The sequence below is a fragment of the Aquarana catesbeiana genome, linkage group LG06 (genome assembly GCF_042186555.1).
Source record: "Aquarana catesbeiana isolate 2022-GZ linkage group LG06, ASM4218655v1, whole genome shotgun sequence".
NCBI classification, from domain to species: domain Eukaryota; kingdom Metazoa; phylum Chordata; class Amphibia; order Anura; family Ranidae; genus Aquarana; species Aquarana catesbeiana.
The window spans coordinates 52,769,253-52,792,369 of NC_133329.1; the positions used below are offsets into that span (position 1 = coordinate 52,769,253).

A 23,117-nucleotide genomic window follows, 5' to 3' on the forward strand; every position below is an offset into this window, starting at 1 on the left:
AAAGATTTGTGGGCTTCGCAAATTTTTATAGAAGGTTCATTAAGAACTTCTCTTCTATCATCTCACCTATAACCCAAGTAACCCGTCTACATGCTTGGTTCCTGTGGTCTCCAGAAGCTCAATCTGCCTTTGACAAGCTGAAGTCTCTGTTTACCTCAGCCCCAATCCTTCAACACCCTGACCCCGCTCTGCCTTATATCCTGGAGGTTGACTGTATACCGTGGCCTTCTCTTCACGGAAAATTAGCCAGTCCGAGAAAAACTATGACGTGAGTGATCGAGAACTTTTGGCCATCAAGACTGCTCTGGAGGAGTGAAGATCTCCTCGAAGGTGCCTCTCACCCCATAATGATATTGACGGACCACAGGAACCTAGAGTACCTCCGCACTGCAAAGCGGTTAAGACCTCGACAGGCCCGGTGGGCTCGGTTCTTTGCCAGATTTAACTTTCACATAACCTTCCGCCCTGGATCTAAGAATGGGAAGGCAGATGCTCTGTCCCGAATGTTCTCTGACACTCCCGAAGAGGTGGCTCCCAGCCCCATCCTGTCACCACAGAACTTTCTTATGAACCAACCTGACCTAAGCTCCTCACTCAGACAGGCTTCCTCCCACTGCTCAGAACCAGAAGCCTCTTCCCTAAGAAACCTGAATGGATTTCTTCGTTACCAGGATAAAATCTTTGTCCTGCAGCAAACCAGAATCCAGGTTGTTTTTTATCACTCAGCCACATACATCACTACCTAACTTATGTAAAATTTTCACACATTACAACTAATTTTTGAATTTCAAAGTAAACTATAAGAAATCTGAAGCGCTAAACTTAACTTTATCAGGGAAAAATTTAGTTACCACACGGGACAATTGCACCTTTAAATGGGAAGACAAAGCCATTAAATATCTTGGCATATGGCTCACCTCGAAAACAGACTCAATATACGCAACAAATTTTAAACCCCTCTTACAGAATATTAATAAGGATCTGGAAAAATGGTCTATGAAATATTTTTCCTGGTTTAGCAGAGCTGCCATAATAAAAATGACAATTTTATCTAGAATTTTATATTTCTTTCAGACTCTACCAGTCCAGCTACCAGTGACCTTCTTCCAAGCATTGAACTCCATGACCAGGAGATTTCTTTGGGCGGCCAAACATCCGCGTATAAATTTTCAATTACTCACCAAAGCAAAACATGCCGGAGGGATGGGTTTTCTGAATTTTAAAAATTATTATTTAGCATCACATGTGAACCGTATAATTGATTGGCATTGTCATGTAGACAATAAGGACTGGGTGAGTCTGGAAGATGATACAGGGCCTATCCCGATTAAATATACACCTTGGATTGCATGGGCCGCATGCCCTACCAACTTAAAAATCACCCAATAATAGGTGCCACACTAAAAGCAGCGCAGAAAATCAGTAAAAAACACCAACCTGATCTCCTCACCGGGTCCATTGACCCCAATATATAACAACCCTGAGCTTCCTCCTGACCTAACGACACGAGCAGCACAGACAGATGGAGAAACAAAACCACTACTAGCTATTCATTGCTTTGAGAAGCATAAAGTGAAAACGTTAGAAGAACTTCAACAGGTTAACGGACAAGAAACGTTATCTTACTGGGAATATCGCCAAATTCACAGCTTTGTCTCAAACCCCACTAAACGCACTCACTGTATTAAGCCCTTATCTTCACTAGAGGAGGTTTGTTTAACAGCTGAAAAAATAGAGAAAACTATTTCTCTGGCATATACTTGGTTACAAGCTCCAGGACTCACCGAAACAAATAAACACAAAAGGTTCTGGGAGAATACGTTGAACACCACCTTTAGCGATGATCCATGGCTTCAAAGATGCTTGTGTGTTCGCACATAAATGCTCGATTAGCACACGACACCAAGAGACTTCCTACAAACTTTTGACAAACTGGTACAATACTCCATCTAAACTGCATAAATGGTTCCTCATGGTATCAGACCTATGCTGGAGATGCAATGGGGCAGAAGGTTCGATATATCATATATGGTGGGAATGCAACGTGATACGTCCATTTTGGCAAAAGGTTTGTGACCTAATTAAACATATCACTGAGACTTCAATTTCGCTAACGGCTGCTTACTGCCTATTAAATATTTCAAACGGTAAAATGAAAAGATACAAGAGATCTTTAACAAGGATTCCTTCTTACAGCTGCAAAAGCCCTGATTCCCACATACTGGAAGAACACAAAAATACCCTCTATTAGAGAGTGGCTGCTTAATATATGGCATGGAGGAATTGAGAGCCATAACACACGAAAACATAGAGAAATTCAACACTCTATGGAAAGTATGGGTGATCTATAAATATTCTGAAGATTATAAGACCCTTACGAATACCTGAGCAATGAGTGAAAACCTTATAATCTCATGGTACTCCTGAAATGCATCTTTCTTTACGATTTCTTTTCTTTGTTTCATTTCTATTTCTACATTTTCTTTACCAAACCTACAAGGTACTTTAATAGTACTTATGATAGGCATAACAGTATCTAATTGCAGCATACTTTCTCGTTCTTTTTTGTCCACTTTATGAACAAAATACAGAATGTGGGACACGGAACATGATTGAGTGACCCAACCGGGTTATTGTTTTACACATAAGATATGTATAATGAACAAAACTAAGTGATAGATGATAGACTTGCAAACATGTTCTATTACTTTGTAGTTGGTTTGGCATTATATTGTTGTAATACGATCATGGTTTTTCAATAAAACTTTATTGTGAAAAAAAAAAAAAGAAAGAGAGAAGAAAAAGAAAAAAAAAGGGGGGGGGGGGGCCCAGGTGCAGAACCTTGAAATACCACCTTCGTTTCCCATATATCTCATGTATACCGGAGATTGTGTAAATTACAACCATCCTTTCCAAATACTAGCAAATCTTAATTCAGAGTCATTTTGCAAGTGAATTACTTCTTCCATAAGCCTAATCTTATTTAGCCCCCTAAGCCACTCCTTCATTGTGCCTTCTTTGACCCCCATTGTTTGGGGATTAATGCCTTTGCTGCATTCAACAAATAGGGAGTGATTGCTGCTCTATATTTCTTCCTTGTGGAATCCATCGCATGGAACAAACATTGCCACGGATCCAACCCAATCTCGTTTCCACCGATTTTTTAAAAATTAAATCTAATATTTCCACCCAGTATGATTGGATCAGGTCCAGAAATCCAAACGGAGAAAGGGATACCACCGCTTCAGGCCGGTCAGCTGAAACACAGACTTCTCCTCTGGAATTGAAGAGCCCCAGATGCTGGCTAATGCGTATAGCATATGAAGATGAAGGGGAAAACTCTGGACAGCCGCACTCCACAAAAAATAACTTTTGCCTTTATTGAAAAATTGGGATCACACTATACAAGCCACAGCAAAGCGATACAGACAGGAGCTGACGTGATTCACACTACGGAGAGTACTTACTCATAGCTTTCAATAAAGGCAAAAGTTATTTTTTGTGGAGTGCAGCTGTCCAGAGTTTTTCTGTTCATCTTCATATGATTGGATCAGGTGGCACTGCCACCATATATGGGCATGGGTCCCAACCTCCCCAGATTCCCTCTAGCATAGAGGAGAGATGTGAGGGTTCATTTTATGCATTTTTCATGGCACATAGTACCATTTAACCAATATTTTTTAATTAATTTCTTTTGTCCGTGTGTCCATTGAAGTAGAGTTGACATAATCTAAGACTTTGTTTTTCATTGCTTCAGGTAATACCTGATTCAAGTCCATTTCCCATCTTCCAAATGGACACACGGATCCGTCATCCGAAGGATATATCAACAACCTATAAATATTCTAAATCCCCTTTCTGTTTATTCCCCCTTGATCAACAAATCTTTCCCACGAGTTTAACCTGGAAGCTGCGCAGAGAGGTCCTGGGAGAGACTCCACAAAGTGTTGGAGCTGTCTATATCTCCACACATCCCATGGAGTCATACCATACCTCTCTCGCAGCTCAATTAGTGAGCACAAGGCTATTATCTTTCCCCGGCGGGAAAAAGTCGTTGCCTGTCAAGGGGGTCAGAGGACTATTATGCTGCCATGATATACTTTTAAGTAGTTTATCCCATACTCTAAATGTTTCTATAGTAATTGGTGCTGTTTCTCCCGAGAGACCTCTATATTGCTTTGGAATCCAAATAATCTGGCCCAGAGAAGCTTTACTCACACTTTCCTCTAAGGACACCCACTTTTTATACTGTGAGTCATGGACCCAGTCCAAGATCCTCCGTAATACTGCTGCCTCGTGATATTTTCCAAAATCTGGAAGGAACACTCCCCCCTTCTCTCTTGGTCTCATAATTTTATAGGCAATACGATTGCCTCTATTATTCCATACAAATTTCAGCAGAATAAATCTAAGAATTTTAAAGTATGCTCCAGGGATATTAATCGGAAGGCTTTGGAAGATATACAAAGCTTTTGGAAGGATCATTATTTTAATCACATTTATCCTACCAAACCATGATAGTCTGTGTGCAAGGTACCCTTTCAACTCTTGTTTATTTTTATTCAATAAGGGAACATAATTGTCTTGGTATAAGTCTGTTGTTGATACTGTCAGGTATATTCCCAGATATTTTAATCCTTTTCTTTTCCACACAAAGGGAAAATGAGCTCTGAGGAGCCTACCTTCAGTTGGGGAAACAGAGATGTTTAATATCTCCGTTTTCTCCAAATTAAAGGGGTTGTAAAGGTTCGCGTTTTTTCACCCTATTGCATCCTATGTATTAAGGTGAATAAACATCCGACAATACCGGCCCTCCAGCTCCCTCGTTTTACTTACCTGAGCCCCTTCATCTGCTGTGCTTGTCCCCGATGTCCTCTTCACTGCTCAGCCTGGCCGTTGATTAGCTAGAGTGGATGGATTGAAAGCAGTGCAGTCATTTGCTTTGCGCTGTTGTCAATCACATCCAATGACGCAGCGTGCCGGGGGTGGGGCCGAGTGATACAGTGAGCGGCTATAGCTGCCGGCTGTATCACGGGAGCCCGCCCGCAAGAACTAACCACCATGCGAGGGAGCTCGCATGAAGCTGGTTATTTCTTGCAGGGAGGAGCTGAAACAGCCGCTGGGGAACCCCAGGAGACGAGGTTCAGGGCCACTCTGTGCAAAACGAGCTGCACAGTGGAGGTAAGTATAACATGTTTGTTATTTAAAAAAAAAATCGCCTTTACAACCCCTTTAATCCTTAAATTCGAAACATCCCCATAGCTACTCAATTCTCCCAAGATCTTTGGGAGTGTTTGTGAGGGATATGTTATATAGAACATCATCATCATCTGCGAAAGCAGATATCTTCTATTCTTGTCCCGCAATTTCTATACCTTTTACATTTCATAGTTGGCTCTTATAGAAGTTAAAAAGGGTTTCAAAGAAAATACAAAAAGTAAGGGGGAGAGTGGGCAGCCCTGACGTGTACCATTATAGAGCCTAAAGGGTTCTGATAAAGTTGCATCTACCTGAATTTGGGCCGTGGGTTCAGAGTACAAAACCTCTATCCACCTAAGCATACGTGGTCCTATGCCAAATGTATGCAGTGTCCCAAGCATGAAGTCCCAATCTAGTCTATCAAAAGCCTTTTCGGCATCTATTGATAGAAAAAGAACGTGTTTCTTGCTTTTTTTTGCTTCATGCATTAAAAGAATTGTTTTTAGAATATTATCCCTTGTTTCTCTCCCAGGGACAAACCCTGCTTGATCCTTTCCTATATATTCTGGCATATATAGCTTCAGTCTCTCAGCCAAAATCCTCACGTAAATTTTCATATCTTCATTAGAGAAAATTGAGTACTGTCCGTGATACTTTTTGATACGGCTACAATCAAATCAAGTATATCTTCATTAATAAGGGATATTGGCCTAAAGCTGGAGCAGAGTGTTGGATCCTTCCCTTCCTTTACCAAGAGTGTTATATAGGCCCCCAAGGCTTCTTCACGTATCTTTAACCCCGCCCCAATGGAATTCATGTATAAATGAAAATAAGGAGTCAGGATTCCCATAAACTTTTTAAAATATAATCATGTGTACTCATCTGGGCGTAGGCTCTTCCCAACCTTACTTTTTTTAATTGCCTGCTTTATTTCTTTCATTTTCTGAATAAAATTCAGCTTCCTTCTAGGTTTAATCACCTCTGCCAGTAGTCGCCCTGCTCTATTACCAGGATCCAACACTCTGCTCCAGCTTTAGGCCAATATCCCTTATTAATGAAGATATAAAAATTTACAAAATGGTGTTCTAATAAACACTCTTTTTGGTGTCCTGTTCCAATAAATCCCTCAACGCCTCCCTCTTTCTTGTTAATTCTATCATTACTTTATTATCCCTTGTCCTTTTATGTGTCTGTTCCAACTCCTGGATCTCTTGTATAAGGGACCTTTTTTGTGCGGTCCAGATTTTTTTCCTCTTGGCCCCCTCTGCTGTTAATCTCCCTCTCATGAATACTTTTTTGAGTCTCCCACAGAGTAGTTGGCACAATATTCTCTATGTTATTCTCCTTAAAAAACAGGTTCAAATCTTTTTCCAAATCTTCCAAAACATCATGATCCTGTAAAAGTGATTCATCCACCCCCCAGGACCTCTGCCTTTCCTCTAAATCCAAGCTTACCAGTACCGGGGCATGGTCCGAGAGGGTGATCGATTTCACCTCCGCCTTTAATAGACCTTCTAAAAGCTGGTGATATAGGAAGACATAATCAATTCTCGAATACGAAGAATGAACTTGAGAATAATAAGTGAAGTCCCTCCCCCTAGGATGCTTAATTCTCCATGCCTCTATTAATTGCTGCTGATATAATTTTTGTTTGACAGCTTTTAGATTTTCCCCTTTGAGCGCAAGGAGATAGGTTGAGTATCCAGGGCCGGGTCAAACACAAAATTAAAGTCTCCAGCCATAATAACTTTCCCCTTCCTAAAATTTTCTAACTTGTTCAATATCTTTCTTAAAAAGAGACAAGGCTGAATATTGGGGCAGTAGATATTAGTAAATGTGTACTCTTTGTTAAACAGGGATCCCTTACTAAATAGGTACCTTCCTTCGGAGTCAGACTCCATCGCTTTTAAAATAAATGGTGTATTCCTATCAAAACCTATTGCTATTCCTTTGGATCTCTTATTAGGAGAATAACTATGGAACCAAACTGGAAAACCCCTTAAACTCAATCCAACCTTAGAAGACCACTTAAGATGAGTCTCCTGCAAAAAAACAATGCTTGATGACCAACTTTTCAGTTCCTGCATTATTTGATATCTTTTATTAGGGCTGTTTAAACATATCACGTTATAGGGCATCCTCTTTCAGATATACGAATCAAAAAGCATCAAGAAGCAATTAACCATAAGAGAAAAACGTAATTCTTCCCCTTTCTTTAGGATGATCCATTTAACTAACAACAAAAAACGAAACAAAACCCACCAACACAGCCCCCCATCTATTTTACCCCATTCAGACTTCCTTATACCATTCCCCCCTCCTCCCTCCCAACCCCCACATTGAATATCAATGAAATAACCCTCCGGATTGTTGCCTAGATTATAGGTGCCTAACCCGACAGGGCCTCCCTTGGGGGGTTTATATGCCTGCGTGGGCCCCCAGTCCTCATTCTCTTACCGGAAATGGTTCTAAGGGCACAGGCAGGCATCGCCAAACCTCAGTGTACCCCTGAGCGAAGGTCCCTTCGTTACCGACCCTTACCCCCTAACCATATATTTTTCTCCTGTAGCTGAGTTATCAAGGGTTTCAACGCCCTCCCTCGTGCTAAAGTCTCTTGTGATAGGTCTGTAAAGATCGATATTTCAGCTCCATTGAATTCAAACGGTGCAGCACTTCTCATGCCATATGAGACTAATTGCTTTATTTCATAGTGGGAGAATCTTGCTATTACGTCTCTCGCGGTGTCTGTTGATGACTTAATTATTTATTGTATTCTGTGTACTCTTTCAAAGCATATAGGGGATGATGTTTCTTTTTTCAATATTTTATTAAAACACCTCGCGGACCATTTTTTCGCTATTTTTCACAGACTCTGGCAGGCCTCGAACTCTTAAGTTTTTTCATCTATTCCGATTTTCTTGGTCTTCGAGCCTGTATTGGATGTTCCTCATTTCCAACCAATCTAATTCTGCTCTCCCCCGTAGCTCCATAATCGCTTTTTTAGGATCCTCTAAATGAGCTTCAGATTCTTCTACCCTTTGTAATATGTTCTGTATATCCTTTCTTGTGGCATTCAATTCTCCTTTAATCATGCACTCCTTGTCTTCTATTGGACAAGGAGGACACATGCTCTTTCTCCTTTCCTTGATTTGCCAAGTATGGCAAGCGGGAGCGTGGCTACTTAAGTTACCATGCCAGCCTGCCCAGACCCGCGCAGTCAGAGCACATGGATGGATAGGGGAGGAGGTGCGCCGCTGTGTCACGCTGACTGCTGCGTCTGCTAAGGTGCCAGGAAGCCAGGACTCGGAGGAGGTTCGCCTCCTCCTGTTTACACTGCTGCCTCAGCCTGGGAGGGACCCCGAGGAGGAGAACTTGAAAGGTCCGGGGGAGCCCGAGGCTGGGACCACGGAACACTCGGCGCCACGTGGGGGGAGGGAGCGAGCGAGCAAGTCACTTACTTTACACAGACACGGTAAGTCAAAGTGCTCCCAGCTTCTGTTTGAGGAGAAAAATAAAATTCTCCCTCCCTTTTGGGGGGGTGGGGTTGGTACAGCGGGTTAGTGTGCTCTCTTAGGGGAAAATTGTGTCACCCATCGCCACTTCCCATCTACCCCCCCTATCAAGGCCATGCTCACTGTCGCTTCCTATCACACCCCCCCCCCAGATGTGAAAAAAAGAAAAAGGAGGGGGTCCACATTCAGCCAAAAAAAAAAAAAAAAACCCCATCAAGGCTGTGCTCACTGTCACTTCCTATCACACCCCCCCAAAACTGGAAAGAGATAAAGGAGGGGGTCCACCTTCAGCCAAAAAAACAAAAAAAACAAAAAGGCCACCCACTGCTGCGTCCTATTATTGCCCCCCACACCCTAGATTTTTATTTTATTTTTTAAATACACAAAAATCTAGGGGGTGGGGGGCGGTAATAGGAAGCGGCAGTGGGTGGCCTTTATGGGGTTGGATGGCTGAAGGTGGACCCCCTCCTTTTTCTTCTTTTTTTCACATTTTAGGTGGGTGTGATAGGAAGCGACAGTGATGCAGGTGTTCGGAGTATCTTTAGCTGCTGATTGTTAAACTCTGGATTACACATTTCTATTGTGGTGTAGGATCTGGGGCTGCTGTCCCTCCATCCCTCTCCCCCCCCAGTCCCGCTCCATCCCTCATTCATCTCACTCTAACCACACCCCCTTTGAACCATGCCCATTTAGGCCACGCCCACTATTCGCGTAAACCACGCCCATTTTTCGCTGCAGCTTTACTTTCCCATGCCGCACCTACTAACGCATGCCCCGCCCCCTGATTATAATGTGACTCCGCCTACAGCCAAAAAAGTGTCCCTAAAAATTGTTTTATAATGTTGGCAACTATGCTACAGATGCAAACTAATGAGCTGGAGCATGCCGAGGCAAGCTTCTTACTAGTTTAAGACAGTCCATTTTTTAAATATAGCCTCACCAACTGGCTGCCTGATTTATACTTTGCATTCGTTCTCTTTTTTTGCCACCTTTAATCCCTGCTGCCAAATATTCACTACCTGTTCCCTCCTGATCTTCAATCCTTCAGTCCAGCAGGATAGCTGATCCCACTAACCTAAAGAATTTAGATGACACAGTCTATCTTTCTCACCTCCGGATCCTCCACTTTATCTTTGAGGGACACCGCTCTCATTACTCCTTATGGACCACGATTCCCGGGAGCACCCCGATAGCCTTCAGGGTAGCCTACGGTAGTCTTTGCGAGGAGTCAAGGAGCAGACTGTCACACCAAGCTTACTCCTTCGTTAATCACTCCCCCACTCCGACCGTCAACGTCTCGGCATCTCCTCTGTCCGTCCTACTCTCGCCACTCACAGACGTTCTCTTCCTCACCTCTCACGTTGTTGACGAGCAGCTGCAGCTTCCAGCCCCTTTTCCACCTTACTCCTCACGTCAGCTCAGCCATATGAAGGCACGCTGCGGGTCGCTCTGCTCAGGGACCAGGGGGGGATGGTCAAGCGTCAGGGGTCCGGAATACCAGCGTTAAGCAGGCACTCAGCAGGGGGTGGCAAGTTGCCACAAACGGGATGCAAATCCAGGGGCAAAAGCCGGCTTCAACATAAGAGTTTTATCTCTCCTAACATGTTCGCCCAGGGGAACAGATCCCGGTATCTCTACCGGGGTCCAAAAGCAGCTACTTAGGCAACAAGAAGTCTACACCTGGGTATGTATCTTTAAAATTACAAAATTTATTTCATCCATATTGGAAACGTGCTACAAAAATCAATAAATGCATCTATTGTTAATGAAAACAGCTTCACACTGCAGGCTTCTCAAGGTGCTCCCACACGAGGTCACCCAAGGAAGCAAAATATAGTGAACACATTGAGAACAAAAAGGAAAAACACACACATAAACACATCATACAAAAACATGAAAACACCCACTATCTCCTATCTCATTTCAATTGAATCGGCTATCAGCAACTGTTGAAATAGTATGTGCCATAAACCAACGGCTTGACTGTCCAAATGGAAAGACTGCCACAAACGTTATTTGATTTGATGAGCGGAATTTTGTAGTAACAGCCCTTGGTGGTTACATAATTCCATTTTATTTTTTAGATACAACTATGCAAGCCTGCAGAATTGGATTTGAATATACTGTCAGCTATATGATTTGCAGGACTTTTGTGAACTAGCAGCAGTAATATAGCCGCAACTAGGGGATGCCTGGAGTGCATTACTGAAGGAACTTTCTAATAACTTGTTTATATATCAAGTGATGCAATACAATTTAAAGGCAAAATGAAAGGGAGTACTCCAGTCAAAGATGAACATCAACAATGAAGCTATTACTATTCATGTTTATAGCAGTGTCCCAATCATTCATGAGACAGCATTACTCTTAATTAACTCTTAATTAAGCATTAACCCTTTTCTGCACATAAATCCATCAGCCATTCGTTGATATTATGCTCTAGGAGTCCCCGGGGGGCCACTCACAGTGAAATTGGTAGAAATCCCTTCGGGGACAATTGAATCTGGGATTTTCTTTCTCGAACATCACGGGACACAGAGCCACAGTAATTACTGATGGGTTATATAGGGTATCACTGGTGATTGGACACTGGCACACCCTATCAGAAAGTTTAACCCCTATAAAATCCCTCCCCTTGCAGGGATACCTTTTTACGCCAGTGTCTTAGGTGATGGACGTGTAAAGATGTCCTGTGCTGAGCTCCAAAGGGAATATCCTATATCCTATACTGGGGCAAGCCAAGCAGACCGGATCCATTCAAAGTGTCCTTTGGCTGGTTGGTACCCGGGCCTCGTGTCCAAAGAAACGAGGTTTTACCTGTAAGGCTTCTCTTTTTAGAGAGCTGGACCCCGCATATTAGAAAATTGTTTTTCTAGCCTAATTTCTAGCCGGGTGCTTTACAGGCCCAGAACTATTCGTAGGGGGCCCCAGTCTCTGACAGTTTTTTAAAACGGAGCCCACCGTGAGAGGTGAAGATTGGGTCTGTACAACAGAACCCTGCGGCTGGATAAGGTAAGAGGAGATTCCACAGAATTTTTTAATTCTAGTAGGTTTTCACCTTTAAGGTAAATGCATGCTATGCCTATTGTGACCACCGGGGGCTGCCAAGAGCACATACCTTCTCATGCTGATGTCGGTCTCAGTGTTCTCACGCTGCACAGCGTCTCCGGCCGGCCCCAGGTAGGATGGGATGGGGGGATTTCTCCTTCACGACTGTTCCCCCCAGGCTAGGGGGAGGCCACAGGTGTCTGAAAAGCGGTTGTACACCACTCGCCGCTGCCATTGCCGTTACAGGTACAGGCCCATCACTACCAGCCTCTCTCCTTACTCCCCCTCCCCCAGCCTCCTCCATATTGTTTCCGGAGGGTCGTCCAGCGCGGGAAGCGCTCGTTTTTTCAAAATTTGAGGGGGGGGCGGTAGAGGGGGGGCGGGGCATCAGCACAGGTGCTTAGACGCCCACTCAGGCCAGCTGCAGGCTATTTAAAGCACTCTGTACAGGTGCACACAGCCTTTGGAGGGACACAGAGCTGACGGTCGCATGTAAGGTGGGATACAGGCATTCTCCTAGGCAGAATTTACTAATGTAACACCAGACTAGGCATTTGGTAGCAGGGCTTTAGCCGGACTACATCGCTCAGCAGTCAGTGTTCATTTTGTGATACCTCCACCTTGTTGCTTTGCACTATGGGTAGAAGAGGTTCAAACACCCCAAGAACCAGAGACTCTAGGGGATCTCGGTCGGGTTCTGAGGACCCCCTTTCTGCAGCATCTTCCCCCCCTGAGGGGCCAGGGACGGCTAGCCAGAGGGAGCCATTGGGGTCAGGAGCTATATCTGCCTTCGGCACGTCAGCCCCTGTATACATTACACAGGAGGTTTTTTCCTCAACCATTAGTGGTTTAGAGGAGAGATTAATGGCCGTGATTACATCTTCACTCAGTGGAAGAAAACGCACTAGGCCTTCCTCTGTTTCCCAAGACCCTCAGGAAGAGGAGCTCTGGGATAAAGGAGACGAATCCCTTTCAGAGGATCAGGAATGGACGGATGATTCCTCTTCGGAGGAATCAGGTGGAGAGGGACCCTCTGCAACTTCCCAAGAGGAGAAAGTCTTAGTGCAGATCCTTACTGGATTGGTCCGCTCCACATTTAAGTTGCCCGTATCGGAATCAGTTAAAGAACCCTCTTCTTCTTTGGGGTCACTGAAGCCTCCTCAAACAGCACATGCTTTTCCTGTTCATAATTTACTTGGAAAACTCATTTATTTTGAGTGGGATCACCCAGACAAACGTTTTTTTCCACCGAAAACGTTTTCAACGCTTTATCCGATGGAAGAAAAGTTTATTAAAATGTGGGGAATACCGGCCATTGATGCCGCCATTTCCTCCGTAAATAATAGTCTGACTTGTCCTGTAGACAATGCTCAGATGCTCAGGGATCCTGTAGATAAGAAGATGGAATCCCTATTGAAGGATGTTTTCTCCTTGGCAGGTTCAGTGGCTCAACCTGCAGTTGCAGCGATTGGAGTCTGTCAATACTTAAGAGACCATGTTAAGCAGGTTATCAAAGTATTACCTGAACAACAGGCCCAGGGGTTGGCTAACCTTCCTGTGGCCTTATGTTACGTTGTTGACGCCACCAGAGATTCTATCGTGCAAACCTCTCGTCTTTCTTTCTGGGGTTGGTGCATATACGTAGAATCCTATGGTTGAAAAATTGGTCAGCCGAAGCACCATGTAAGAAGCTGCTGGCTGGGTTTCCGTTTCGTGGTGCAAGGTTGTTTGGAGAAGACTTGGATGACTATATCAAGAAAATCTCTGGTGGGAAAAGTACTCTCTTACCTGTCAAGAAGAAGAGTAAGCGTCCCTCTTTCAAACGGACTCTTTCCCCAGCGCCAGGGGCTTCAGCCTTCAGGCAGTCTCGACGGCCTCCTCTGTCTGGGTTCAGAAGCAAGAGTCAACCCCAGGAACAAAAGAAGTCCTGGGGGAAGAAGCCTACTAGGCAAAACACTAAGACCTCTTCATGAAAAGGGGTGCCCCCGCTCGCTCGAGTGGGGGGGAAGACTGTGACAATTCTCAGAGCTCTGGCAGGAGGACTTCCAGGACAGATGGGTAATCTCCACAGTAACCTTAGGATACAGGCTGGAGTTTCGGGAATTTCCCTCTCCTCGGTTCCTCAGATCAGGTGTCCCCAGAGACCCAGAGAAGAAGCAGTCGCTCCTTCTAGCGTTAGAGTGACTTTTTTCGCAGGAGGTCATTATGATGGTTCCTGCAAAGGACCAGGGATTGGGCTTCTATTCCAACCTTTTTACGGTCCAGAAACCAAGTGGGGATGTCAGACCCATTCTGGATTTAAGGGATCTGAACCGATTCCTAAGGATTCAGTCCTTTCGCATGGAATCAATTCGGACAGTAGTCTCCAACCTGCAGGGAGGAGAATTTCTGGCATCGATAGACATCAGAGATACATATCTGCATGTGCCCATTTTTCCTGCTCATCAGAAGTTTCTGCGCTTCGAGATAGGAGGGCGCCATTTCCAGTTTGTGGCTCTGCCATTTGGGATAGCCACTGCACCTCGGTGTTCACAAAGGTCTTGGCCCCTCCTCTGGCCAGATTAGGGGCTCAGGGTATAGCTGTCATAGCATACCTAGACGACCTGCTACTGATAGACCGGTCGGTAGCCTCCTTCAACGGGAACTTGAGAACCACAGTCAAGTATCTGGAACACCTAGGTTGGATCCTCAACCTAGAAAAATCTTTCCTAAAACCAGTAAGAAGACTGGAGTATTTAGGTCTGATCATAGATACAAGCCAGGAGAAAGTATTTCTACCTCAGGCAAAGATCACTGCTTTAAGGGAGCTGATTCTGGTAGTCAGGACCAAGAAGGGTCCTTCTGTCCGCCTTTGTATGAGGCTGCTAGGGAAGATGGTGTCTTCATTCAAAGCAGTTCCTTATGCTAAGTTTCATTCAAGACTGCTGCAACACAGTATTCTGATAGCCTGGAACAAGAAGGTTCAGGCATTAGACTTTCCGATGCACCTGTCTCATGCGGTGCGTCAGAGCCTCAATTGGTGGCTCATTCCTGAAAACCTGCAGAGGGGGAAATCCTTTCTGCCGATTACCTGGACGGTGGTAACAACAGATGCCAGTCTGTCAGGTTCGGGAGCAGTTCTGGAACAGTCTGCGGTCCAAGGGGTATGGTCCAAGACAGAGAGGACCTTACCCATCAACATTCTGGAAATCCGTGCGGTATGTCTAGCCCTAAAGGCCTGGACTATCAGGCTACAGGGTTGCCCGGTCAGGATCCAGTCCGACAATGCCACAGCAGTGGCCTATGCCAATCATCAGGGAGGCACCAGGAGCCGAGCTGCTCAAAAAGAGGTGAACCAGATCTTAGTCTGGGCAGAGAGGCATGTGCCATGCATATCGGCAGTTTTCATTCCAGGGATGGAGAACTGGCAGGCGGACTATTTAAGTCGCCAGAAGTTACTTCCAGGGAATGGTCTCTACATCCCGACGTCTTTTGGAACATATGCCAAAGATGGGGGGTCCCAGATGTAGATCTCTTTGCATCCCGATTCAACAAAAAGATAGACAGTTTTGTGGCAAGAACAAGAGATCCTCTTGCATGCGGGACGGATGCATTGGTGACTACGTGGCATCGGTTCTCACTGATTTATGCATTCCTGCCTATTCTGCTACTGCCGCGACTTCTTCGCAGGGTCAGGCAGGAAAGGAAGTCAGTACTTCTGGTGGCCCCCGCTTGGCCCAGACGGACGTGGTATGCGGAAATAGTAAGGATGACGGTGGGTTCCCTGTGGACACTACCGGTACGACCAGACCTGTTATCTCAAGGTCCAGTGTTCCATCCTGCCATACAAACGCTAAATTTGACGGTTTGGCTGTTGAGACCCACGTTCTGAAGAGTCGTGGGCTTTCAGGTTCTGTGATATCTACCTTGATCAATGCAAGGAAGCCAGCTTCCAGAATGATTTATCATAGAGTCTGGAAAGCTTATGTATCCTGGTGTAAATCCAGGGGTTGGCATCCCAGAAAATATGTGATAGGTAGAATTCTTGATTTTCTACAATTGGGTTTAGAGATGAAGCTGGCCTTGAGTACCATCAAGGGCCAGGTCTCGGCCTTATTAGTATTATTTCAACGGCCACTTGCTTCGCATTCTTTGGTCCGAAACTTTATACAGGGGGTGACGCGTCTTAATCCTCCGGTTAGGGCGCCCCTAAACCCCTGGGACTTGAACTTGGTTCTGGCTGTGTTACAGAAACAGCCTTTTGAACCAATAATTCAGATTCCTTTGGTCTTGTTGACAAGGAAGTTAATTGTTCTGGTAGCCATTTCTTCTACTAGAAGAGTATCAGAATTAGCAGCCCTTTCCTGTAGGGAGCCTTATTTGATTGTACACAAGTCCTTGAGTGACCTCGTGTGGGAGCACCCTGAGAAGCCTGCAGTGTGAAGCTGTTTTTTATTTAACAATAGATGCATTTAATGATTTTTGTAGCACGTTTCCAATATGGATGAAATAAATTTTGTAATTTTATAGATACATACCCAGGTGTAGACTTCTTGTTGCCTAAGTAGCCGCTTTTGGACCCCGGTAGAGATACCGGGATCTGTTCTCTCTTATATGCTTAGTTCTTTGGCTACAGCAACAATGCCATATTTAGATAAGCCTTATTAGGGTATATGTAGATTACCCGTTACCATGGGTTATGTTTCAGTAGGATTCGGTTTTCCTTTTTTCTTCTTTTAGTTGATCGCCCAGGGGAACACCTGGAGCTCGCAGCTACACGCTGCTACTTGGCGTCATGTTGTAACTCCGCCCCCCTTAGCGCTGGTTCTTGAAGAAAGCACTTTACTTATCAGGACCACCACTCCCCTGGTAACCTGCACCCTCCTCTACTTCCCTACATTCTGCCTGTGGACTCCCAACACCTTCATTATATAAATCCTCAAATAGGCATGTGAATTCCCATTTTATTAAAAAACCCCATATACTTCAGAATTCCGATGGCAAAACTGGTCGTGTGTACGCGGCATAAGAAAGGAAATAAGACCGAAAACAGACAGTTATGCCCTGTGCACATGGTCGGACATTGATCGGACATTCCGACAACAAAATCCTAGGATTTTTTCCGATGGATGTTGGCTCAAACTTGTCTTGCATACAAATGGTCACACAGAGTTGTCGGAAAATCCGATCGTTTTGAACGCGGTGACGTAAAACACGTATGTCGGGACTATAAACGGGGCAGTAGCCAATAGCTTTCATCTCTTAATTTATTCTGAACATGCGTGGCACTTTGTGCGTCGGATTTGTGTACACGCGATCTGAATTTCCGACAACGGATTTTGTTGTCGGAAAATTTTATAGCAAGCTCTCAAACTTTGTGTGTCAGAAATTCCTATGGAAAATGTGTGATGGAGCCCACACACGGTCGGAATTTCCGACAACAAGGTACTATCACACATTTTCCATCGGAAAATCCTATTGTGTGTACAGGGCATAAGTCTCTTTATCCCTTGATTTTATCTTACTGCAGTAGTTCTAATCTGAGCACAGGGATACTGGCAGGAAAAGGCTAGAGAACAAACCATGATATGGGAGTTGTGTACTGTAGACTTGGAGGATCCTCTGGTACACACAACACACTTTGCATTGCTCTGGGAGTATAAGCTGGGGACTTTATGTTGAGTGTGAAAGACAATCTTGTTACTGGACAGTGCAATAAATACTGAGGCATAATAGGAACAATCAGGGCAGTCTTACTGAGCGGACACCCCTGGGCACTGCCCAGGGGCCCCAGGTGAACCTGGGGCCCCATCAGAGCCAGACAAATAGAAGAAGCAGTGGGGCAAGGGAGTCAGGCTTAGCAGGCACAGGCAGTCCGGCGGGCAGGGCTGCCTGCCATCAGGGGGTTACAGCCCATACACTAAGGGCCCGAGCATCTAAAAGGACCCGGCTGTCTGGCGGGGATGGGAGAAGGCAGGGGTGGGTGCAGGAGAGCTCCGTGCCTGCGCTGGATTTAGGAATGTGTGTGAGAGACATTGAGCTGACATCGGGCTCTTTGCTACCCTGTCTGGTAAATCCGGCATGTGCACCCTTCGTGTGTCCTGCACAAGAGCTGGGACAAGGAACACCACCTAACAAGTAAGGGGGGGGGGGGTTGTGTGTGTCTGTGTACATGTGTGTTTGTCTGTGTACATGTGGGTGTGCCTGTGTACATGTATGTGTGGGTGTGCCTGTGTACATGTGTGTGTAGCAATAACTCTCGGTGGAGCTGCTGGTTTATAGCGGGCTTTTACCGTCACCTTCGTTACCTCAATTTCACCAGAACCGGGTCTAGGGTCCCGTTGAGTTTAATACCTGACAATGTAGGCACCGGACACTTGAGTATCTTTTCCAATGCTTTAATAATTGTGATTAAAGGAAGTAGCAGGAAAGAGGCAGAAGAAGAGTTGCAGGGAAGTTCAAATACCTTTTTTTAGTGGATCATTATAACTTGGAATCTTGTAGTCGAATGTGCTCTCACTTTAGAGTTGAATCTTTGCCCACCTGGATAGGTTTCTCTCACTAACCTAGCAGCCAGTACGCAGCACGAACAAAAGTCTCTGCCACAGACTTGAATGAACTAGAAACCCGTACAATCCTTTGCCACAGGATGTAATGGTTTACGATGAACAGCAAACACAGCACTAGAACCTTTAAGCCGACCCGGCAGTACTATGCGATAGGTTAACTTTAGGATGCGTCCTCCAACTGAGTCACCAGGCCCCTCTCCAGACCAGCACTCTGCATAATCCTTCCATGACGGGTCCTCCCCTGGGATCTTCTCAGTTGTCCAGCTTCTTCTCGTAGGACAGACAGCCCAGGACCATTCCCTTGCCACTGTGGTAGGCCCCAGACAGGCTTCTGGGCCCACCCACACGCTGCAGCAACGTGGGCCTCCCGATCGGAGGACCACGAGGTAGTACTCCTAGCACATACCTGTCGGCCAGGAGAGCCAGCAGGTGGAACGAAAGACCCCTAAACATGGCGTCTGTCCCATAAATACCCTCTCCCAGAATGCAACTCGGAGGACCACCTCCACCGAGCTATCTCCTGGACAGAGGAGCACCCATACACTTCAACGTGTTGCCTTTCCAACACCGGCCCATAGTAACTACGACACCCACAGGCACAGTGCGAAATTACAGGCAATTCAGCTGAGCTGGAACAGAGGCAAATCTGACTATGTATGATCAGATAACCCACTAAATTTACCTATCAGCAGTAGATTAAAAATCTACCAGCACTACATACTCCCCCCACTACAATAGACGTTGTCCTCAACGTCTGTCAAAATAACTCCCAAGCCTGAGAGTAGGTATTTGAACTTAAAAAAAAAACTTGGATGAAGAGGAAGAAAGGGCAGTATAGAAATATTACAGTTTTAACATTTATAGAATAACACATTCACATCCGTGAAAGAAATCACATTTAGAACTGTTACAAGCCCCACTATCTATCTAGCTGAAAAGCCTAACAGCTTGATAGGAGGTCCAGTTGTTCCTAAAAAAAAAGTTAGACACACGCTAAATATGTACAATGTCTTCACTAAACAGTTTAGGAGCAAAGCCTCATTCCAAAAGAAGAATGACACTCTCTTCCCATAGATTTTCCTTTTAATAGAAACAAACTAGAGTAACTTAAAAAGCCCATCCCTACCTTTGAAGAAAATCCAGTTAGCAAAGAGTCTTTGGATGTGGAAACGCTGGGATAAATATCATTTCTTGCCCACGAAGATCTCTATATACTGACACTCTCTAACTATATACCCCAAAGTTCTGCTTCATAATCACCAATAAAAACGGGGATCTGGCAATGTCAGTTTATTTCCCAGTTTATCCACTGTAGTGATAAAGTACACAACATCATCTTTTCCAGGTCTGCAAATGACCACTTTGTCAGCATAGATGTGCCGACCATAGTTCCAATGTAAGAAACATCCACTGAAACGTTCATCCATGGCAACAGAACACCCAATTCTCAGGAAAGGTTTTAGCACAGACAAATAGTCCCAAACAGCTTCACTGTACCACTGTTCCTGGTTGGCCTCAATTTCCTGCATAATTTCCTGAGTAACATAGAGAAATTCCAGACCATATTTTGTGGCAACTTGTTTAGTGAGCATTCTCTGCAAACAGGCAAGTTTAAGCAAAGGTCTATTTTTCCCCAAACCAGGAGACAAACAAGAGTTCGGTGATTTTCTCACCATAGACCCGACGGGTGTCGGAAGCAAACTAGCAACTTTAGACAATGTCTCCTTGGTAGTACTGTGCGGCTCCACACAAGGTGATGTCTTCCCAGAATCCAGGGCTTTCCACTCTGAGAAAGTTAAGGCAGAAGCAACATCTTTACCCTGGGCCCACAATAGTTCCTGTGACATAGTCTCAAACAAGCGATAGGTTAACTTTAGGATGCGTCCTCCAACTGAGTCACCAGGCCCCTCTCCAGACCAGCACTCTGCATGATCCTTCCATGACGGGTCCTCCCCTGGGATCTTCTCAGTTGTCCAGCTTCTTCCTGTAGGACAGACAGCCCAGGACCATTCCCGTGCCGCTGTGGTAGGCCCCAGACAGGCTTCTGGGCCCACCCACACGCTGCAGCAACGTGGGCCTCCCGATCGGAAGACCACGAGGTAGTACTCCTAACACACACCTGTCGGCCAGGAGGGCCAGCAGGTGGAACGAAAGACCCCTAAAACATGGCGTCTGTCCCATGAATACCCTTTCCCAGAATGCAACTCGGAGGACCACCTCCACCGAGCTTGTCTCCGGGACAGAAGAGCACTCATATGCTTCAACGTGTTGCTTTTCCAACACCGGCCCATAGTAACAACGACACCCACAGGCACAGTGCGAAATTACATGCAACTCAGCTGAGCTGGAACAGAGGCAAATCTGACTATGTATGAACAGATAACCCACTAAATTTACCTATCAACAGTAGATTAAAAATCTACCACCGCTACATGTGTGTACATGTGTGTCTGTTTACATGTTTACGCCTGTGTACATGTGTGTGTGTGTGTGTCTGTGTACATGTTTAGGCCTGTGTACATGTGTGTGTGTGCCTGTGTACATGTGTGTGTGAGTGTCTGTGTACACCTGTGTACATGTGTGTGTGTCTGTGTACGTGTGTATCTGTATACATGTATGTCATATATACACATGTGAGGAGGGCTGCGAGCGTACAGGTGTGAGGGGGCTGAGAGCGTACAGGTGTGAGGGGGCTGAGAGCGTACAGGTGTGAGGGGGGGCTGAGAGCATACAGGTGTAAGGGGGGGCTGCGAGCGTACAGGTGTGAGGGGGGGCTGCGAGCGTACAGGTGTGAGGGGGGGGCTGCGAGCATACAGGTGTGAGGGGGGCTGAGAGTGCATAGGTGTGAGGGGGGCTGAGAGCGTACAGGTGGGAGGGGGGGCTGAGATCGTACAGGTGGGAGGGGGGGCTCAGAGCATACAGGTGTGAGGGGGGCTCAGAGCATACAGGTGTGAGGGGGGGCTGAGAGCGTACAGGTGGGAGCGGGTCTGAGAGCATACAGGTGTGAGGGGGGCTGAGAGCGCACAGGTGTGAGGGGGGCTGAGAGCGTACAGGTGTGAGGGGGGCTGAGAGTGCACAGGTGTGAGGGGGGCTGAGAGCGTACTGGTGTGAGGTGCATAAATTGGGCAGGCTTGTAGGGGCCCCATAGCATTACTTTGCCCAGGGGCCCATGATGTTATTAAGATGGCCCTGTTACCCACTACCTATCCAAGTTCTAAAATAAAGCATCAGAAAAAGCATACCCCTGGACTGGTTATTGAGCCTAAGTAATTGTTGATCTGTGTGTTGTACTGCAAGGGAACAATTGGGAAAAGGATCCAGACAAACTTAGCGGCTCCTATGGAGATAGGTAGGTAGAGAGTTAGTCTCTGGATTTTTTTTATAACTTGGATATGCCAAAAATAAGATCTCCCTTTCATAATTCCTGACTATTTCCCTATCCACCTGGGAGTTTTGAGTGTCCCTGTCCACCTTTTAGTGTTCCAGCTCCTCAACAGCGATAGTTGGAGTCCCTCAATGGGAACAGTAGGTCTGCAGGGCTGGGAACTCAGAACAGGGAGGGTGGGAACCCCTCATAATGGGCACAGCAGTTGCACAGATTCAAGAACTCAGCACAGGGATGGTGATATTTCCTCATAATCGGCACAGCAGGTGTACAAACATGGGAACTCAGCACAGGGATGGTGGGAATCCCCCATAATGGGCACAGCAATTTTACAGACCCAGGAACTCAGCACAGGGATGGTAAGGGATGGTGGGAACCCCCCATAATGGGCACAGCAATTTACAGACCCAGGAACTCAGCACAGGCATGGTAAGAACCTCTCATAATGGGCACAACAGGTGTACAGACATGAGAACTCGGCACAAGGATGGTAGGAACCCCTCATAATGGGCAAAGCAGGTGTACAGACCCAGGGACTCAGCATAGGGATGGTGGGAGCAAATCACAATGGGCACAAAAGGTCTACAGACCCAGGAGCCCAGCACAGGGATGGTGAAACCCCTTATAATGGGTACAGTAAATGTACAGACTTAGGAACTCAGCACAAGGATGTTGAGAAGCCCTCATAATGGGCAAAGCAGGTGTACAGACCCGGGAACTTGTTGCAGGGATGATGAGAGCCCCTCGTAATAGGTGGAGCTGGGAACAGAACTGTGAGGAGATTGCATATACCAGATGCTAAAATATTATTTTTTGATGGACTGACAGAGTACCTGATCTCATCTTCAACTGTCTTCCTGTAACAGATCTTGGAAGTGATCCTGAGTGCTTCCAGTTACTGCAGGAGGAGGTCAATAAATAATAGGCTCAGCTCACTACATGAGAATGAGGTTTTTATGAATTTTGCTTGGCCCGGTAGACATAACATAACATGCTTGCAGTCAGTCATGTGTGGTGTGACATGGGTGACCTAAGACTCCTGTATAGAGCTTCAGCTATTGCAGTCATGAGCTCTCCTTTGCTGCGATGTGTCTCATATGTCATTGGTCACCTAGTAGAGGAACAGCCATATACTATAGGATACATCATTTTAGTTAAACAGTTAATGTTGTAGGGGTGGCCTGCCCAGCTGACCCAAAAATCTCCATACAGACTTTGCTTGTGAAAGGGATTCCAAAGTGTGCCTAGGCCACCCCCCAGATCAATGCACTTCTACAAATCCTGGGGGAGCCTCCCAAGGGCCATCCATAAAGATTTCTTATCCACTTTAAATGACAGATTTAAAAGGACCCTGGATCTGCTCCAAGGTACCTACAGACCACCTCACTCCTCGCCTTAGCAAAGGGAGTAGTCCCAGCAATCCTG

At 45.6% G+C, this 23,117-nt stretch overlaps 1 protein-coding gene across 1 annotated transcript in view; it reads right to left on the bottom strand.

Moving 5' to 3' along the window:
* Window positions 1-23,117, bottom strand: part of LOC141148409 (NACHT, LRR and PYD domains-containing protein 1b allele 3-like) — a 104,977-nt gene that overhangs the window by 18,273 nt on the left and 63,587 nt on the right. The window lies entirely within an intron of this gene.